Consider the following 6,000-nt stretch of genomic DNA (forward strand, 5'->3'; position numbering starts at 1 on the left):
ATATCTACTAATTAGTCTCTATATATTAAATATATTTTAAATTTTTATATAATATTTAATGATTAAAATTAATAAAAAAATTAATTAATATAATTTTTAAAATTTTAAAAATATTTTAATATATTTTTCAAAATCGAAAAATTAACTAATGGATTTTTTATGATACGGAAATTAAATTATAAAATTTTTAATTTTAATATTTAATACTTATTGTTTTTTATAAAAATGAAACTATTTAATTATTAAAATATAATCATTTGATATTAAACTTTATAAAAGATAACTATTAAATTCCTAAAAAGTATTAATATTCATAAAAAAATTATATAATTATGCTTGTATAAGGTTAAATATTTTATTAACCAGTAAAGAGTAAGTTACAATATTAATTGACTTTTGTGTAAATGTCAAAAATGCAATCTTTATAGTGATATTTTGTACTTCAAATAAATTTATTTAAGGCAACAAATATATTTTAAATCTCTAAAAATATTCATTTTAATCAACCGTTATTTGGATTAATGAAACAAAACTTTATTGCAAGATTTTTTTTTTTTTTGAAATGGTTTATTACAAGATTAAGAATTTAAATTCTTAAATTGTTATAATTAGGAGGACTTTACATAAACATCATTAGTTTTATTTGTATATATGGAAGAGAATATCGTATAATTAATAAGCAAAAAATTATTTTATTTCTCAATTATTAAAATTTGAATTAAGTAATACTTAGCATCAAAATTAGAAAGAAAAATTGAATTAATCGAGAATGCCACTGGTAAAAATTAAAGTTTAATTTATATATTTAACTTTTTAAGGGGGAAATGTCCATCAAAAATTCAAATTTTACATTATTTTTATTTTTTATAAAAATATTTTATACTAATGATATTTTTATAATTATACTCTTCATCCATATTTTTGTTAATTTTTTTAACGTAAAAATTTATTTTAATCTAAGAAACCTCTAAATTAATAAAAAAAATCTTAATTAGAGTAATATTTAAATGTAAAAATAGAAATATAGACAAAAAAAATATTTTTTTTATTTCGTGATTAAACGTTTAACACCCGATTTAAGATAAATAAATAGAAATAGACGAGACATCTCAAGATAAGAATACTTCTGTAATATTAAATTATAGAACCAATGGTAACGATGGAATTAATAACTATCTACTTATGATTTAAGATATTATTTTTTAAGACCACACAAGATAAAAAAAAATACATTTTTAGTCGTTATTTTTTTTTAGGTTTAAATATTATTCAATATAATTTTTTTATTAATTTAAAAATTTTTTATATTGAAATGGATTTTACCATTAATTTTTAATGAAAATATGGACGGATAATATAATCATAAAAATATTATTAATATAGAGTATTTTTATTATAAAAACAAATTTAGAGTAACATTGTAAAAGGTAGAAAGTTTAGAATTTTTATATATATTTCCCCAAACATAAATTTATAAATTGAGTGATATGTATATATTTATAAATAGAGTGATATGACTTGTAACCAATAAATCAAAGTTGATTATTTACTTCCATTTGTCGGTATTGCTTGTTATATTTTATACTAGGTCATGCTCGTAATTTTGCACAGGATAATAATAATTTTAATAAATAATTTTAATTTACATTTATTATATAAACAGTACACAATTTTTAAACTTATTATTAATTACCTGTATTTATTACTTATTATGATTAAGGGTAATTTATAACAAAATCTCTAAAATTTAGTAAAATTTGTAATTTAATTTCTACTATTTTAATAATAAATAATGTAATCCCCTTTTTATATTAACAAAATAGTTTTTTATTAAAATTTGTTATTAAATTATAACAATTTAATCATTTAAATTCACTTTTTAAAATAATTTAATTCTTTTAATTTTAATAATTTACGATCATTTAAGTTTCCCCTCTGTGGTCTATTTGTGACTCAATACTCTCGCCTTTTTCTCTTCCTTAAACCTAACTTCTTCTTTTTCTCTTCCCATGGAGGATGATCTGCGTCAATTGACTATCGATAAAGAAGAATATGTTGTTGGCCCTATTAAGAGATCTAGAGATATTCCGATCGTCATTTATGATTTCTGTATGGTGGTGATGTTTCTCACATACAATCCAATTAATTTTCAGAGTATGCAGATCTCTTTGGCAGATTTACGGCATCCAAGAAACACTAAACATAATGTTGTTACAGGTTTTCCTTCCTCTCAACAGGATGCCTCTAACAACACTCCTGCGAATGTTAATTTGATAGGCAACAGTGAAGCAGCTCATCCCGTCAAAGGTCGGGATAGCCGAAAGTAATGATCATCCGGTGTTGGAACTGCCGAGGACTCGGCTGTAATACCCGGCTAGACTCCGGTTTCGGAATTCCTACCGTCCGGTGGAATCTCGGATGTCGAAAATCTCTAGAAGGGTAAAACCATGTTTTCATAAGATGTTTTAATGTATTTTATGGTTTTAAGCAAGAAAGGAAATGAGTTTTGTATGAAAATAACCTTGGAGGAAGACCCAGGTTCGGCCGCCGAACCTTAAGTTCGGCTACCGAACATGCATGCATTTCGGGAGTGCTTTAGGCCCCCGAAGGCATGAGTGAGGGAAGTCCAGGTTCGGCTGCCGAACATGGCATGCATGCGGAGGCACGTTAGGCCCCCGAAAGTGGCCTGGCCAGCCACCTATAAAGGGGTCCCCATGTCCGAACGGGTGAGCTTTTCTCCCCGTTTTCGGCCAAGGTGAGTTCTCCGCCGTCCCTCATCGATTTTGAGCTTCTTCCTTCGAGTTTTCATGATTTCTTATGGATTTTAACTTGGTTTTTGAAGATTTCGAGCTTAGATCGAAGTTGTGAAGCTTGGAGACCTCAGAAACCCATTTTCCCCAAATCTCCAAGTTAGGTCATACTCTCTCTCGATGTTTAAGAGGTAAGAGTCGATCTTGAGCTCATTATACGTTTAAATAAGTTTTAAGTTGATTCTTGGGGGTAGAAATGCATGTGTAGGTTTATGTTGAGTTTAAGGGTTTATGTTGAGTTATTGTGCAATGTGGGTTGTTTATGTGTGTTTGATGTGTTGTAGTTGGGGTTTAGGATAGTTTGAAGCTCCTAGGAGCTATTGTATATGTTTATGCATGTTTTGGTTGAGTTGTGAAGTTTGGGAGGCATTTGTGCATGAGTTGAGGCTGAGTTCTGCCTTTGGGAGAACTCAGGTTCGGCAGCCGAAAGGACTTTCGGCCGCCGAACCTGCCTGTGGAGGTCAGCCTTTGGCTGCCGAACCCTGCCCCCGAAAGTGGACTTTCGGCTCTGGAGGGAAGTTTTGGCCGCCGAAGGTGCCGCCGAACATGCATGAGTTTCGTCTCTGGAGGAAACCTTTGGCCGCCGAAAGTGCCGCCGAAGGTGCATGACTTTCGGCTCTGGAGGGCCTTTCGGCCGTCGAACCTACCGCCGAAAGTGCCCTGTGCAGCCCTCCTTTGCATGTTTTCTATGATTGTTTTGAGGTGTTTTAGGGGGATTTTGGGGAGTATTTTAGAGTCATGTTCATGGATGTTTGGTCCCTCATTTGAGTCCACCTGTGTAGGTTCAGACCCGAGGAACCGAGGACCTCAGCAGTGAGATAGCTGCTTCAGAGTCATTAGAGCTTCAGCCAGAGGTGAGTGGAATAACTCTTTACGTTTCAAAGAAAATAAATAGATTTTGAGCATGATACATGCATCGCGTATGCCATGAGATATACTAGGTTGTTTGCATTAGAATTCACGAATATGTTGCATTGCATAACTTGATGATGATGTGGATGGATGTTGAATGATCCTTTAGTCCTCGTATGTTATGGTATGATGATGACACGGTATGGAAGACCAGTGAGGCCCATTCTACGCCCCTGGCACTATGTTAAGAGAAAGACCAATGAGGCCCATTCTACGCCCCTGGCACTATGGAATGTTATGTTATGTTAAGAGAAAGACCAGTGAGGCCCATTCTACGACCCTGGCATGATTGGACTATGTAGAGGACTATTGGTGACAAGTCCATCCTTGATGTGATTTGTTTGTGATGTGTTGCATTTCATGAAAGCATGAAATTTAAATTGAATGTTTATTTATTATGCTCACTGGGCTTTATAGCTCACCCCTCTCCCTTAACCCCCAGGTTTGCAGGTACAGGGTAGACCAGGAAGTCAGCAGGAGTAGAGTCATGTTTTATGTATTGGATAGATGTGGACATGATTATGATGTAATGTAAAAGTATTGTATAGAAATGTAATGTATTGAAGCTTATGAAAGTTTAGAGTTGTGCTTGACCATAGTATGTTGTTAATCCCTTTCTAGTACATGATCTTAAATGTTTAATGATGATTATTGTAAACCAAGCTTAATGTATGTTATGATACCCCATTAGAGTATTTGATGAGGACTCCAGTGAGAGGTTTTATGTTATGATTTGTGCATGCACAGGTTAAGCTTGGTAATAAATGAGAAAGTTTTAAATTTTTATGTAATTGTTGATCATGTATGGGATTAAACAGGTATTCAGGATGTATGTTAGGCTTGCTACGGGTCCCGGCGGCCTTAAGCCGACCTGAATCCTAGCGCCGGTAGCGGTCCGATTTTCAGGTCATTACAGATTGGTATCAGAGCCCTAGGTTCATATGGTCGAACCTAGAGTGTCGGGCTCACAGAGGTGATAGAAGGTCAAGCACAATAGGAAGATCATGTCCACTAGGATAGGATGTAGAGTCCTATCTTGATTGATGATGTGAAATGCCATGATATTATGCATGTGCATTAATGATATGCTATGTATGTGATGTATGTGATGCGGGTTCATGTGTTTGCACATGAACCATTTGATGCTAATGTTTATGTGATGGGTGTTGTTTTTAGTGAGCAAGATGAGAGAAACTCGTCGATCTGCACGATTGACTGGAGTGGCACCCCAGGACGAGGGCACGGATGCCCGTCCTCTTGCATTGCGTAGGGTAATATCAAGTAGGTCCAGCAGAGAAAGAGCAGTAAGAGACCCTAGAAGGTCTTTGGATCTAGGTAGAAGCAGATCAGTGAGGGGAACAGTTCAGGGAGGAATGTCAGAGGATGTGGGGGATGATATGGATGTGGATCAGAGGAGGGATGGCAGTCTTGGAGTGAGCATATCGGAAGAGGGCATGGGAGAGTCCCAAGGAGGCACTCAGGCCTTGGGATTTGTTCAGCCACCCCAGTACCCACCCTTTTCTCAGAATCCTGGATATTCGATGGAAGGTACATCGGATTACCCCAGCTTTAGCCCTTACCACTCATACATGCCATACCCACCTTTCTACCCACAGTACCCTATGTACCCACCCCCATCTTTCTACCCAAGTACAGCACACCCTACCCCAGGGGATGTTGCACCTCCTCCACCACCAGCAGCACCTACTGTCCCAGAAATCCAAGTACCGAAACCTAGCTCATCTGGAGGGAGCAAGGTCAAGATGACCGATAACATAAAGCTGGGTGCTCCCCAGTATGAAACCAGTGATGACCCGTTTGTGTACCTTGAGAGGGTCAGAATGATTACAGATGAGATAGGAGCTGATGACAGTAGAGCCATTCAGATGGCTGGGTTCACACTGAAGTGCAAAAAGGCCCGAGAGTGGTATAAGAACTATGTGAACCCGAGGTTGGACAGCCTATCATGGGAGGAGTTTGCAAATGAGTTTGCAGGATGGGCTTTCCTTGACAGTTCAAGGGAGTTAAAGATGATTGAATTTGAGCAGTTGAGGCAGTCAGATGAGATGAGTGTGGATGAGTATATAGACAGATTCTTGGAGCTGTTGCCGTTTGCTGGGCAGAATCTGGACACAGATCAGAAGAAGTCAAGGAGGTATATCATGAGGCTCCATTCCAGGTATTCCTCCTTGATTCAGTCAGCAGAGAGGGAGAGCTTCCATGCCATAGTGGATATAGCTCGGAGGATGGAGGCTAGTGCAATAATCGAGGGAAAAGT

This window comes from Manihot esculenta, chromosome 11, assembly GCF_001659605.2.
Source record: "Manihot esculenta cultivar AM560-2 chromosome 11, M.esculenta_v8, whole genome shotgun sequence".
Taxonomy (NCBI): domain Eukaryota; kingdom Viridiplantae; phylum Streptophyta; class Magnoliopsida; order Malpighiales; family Euphorbiaceae; genus Manihot; species Manihot esculenta.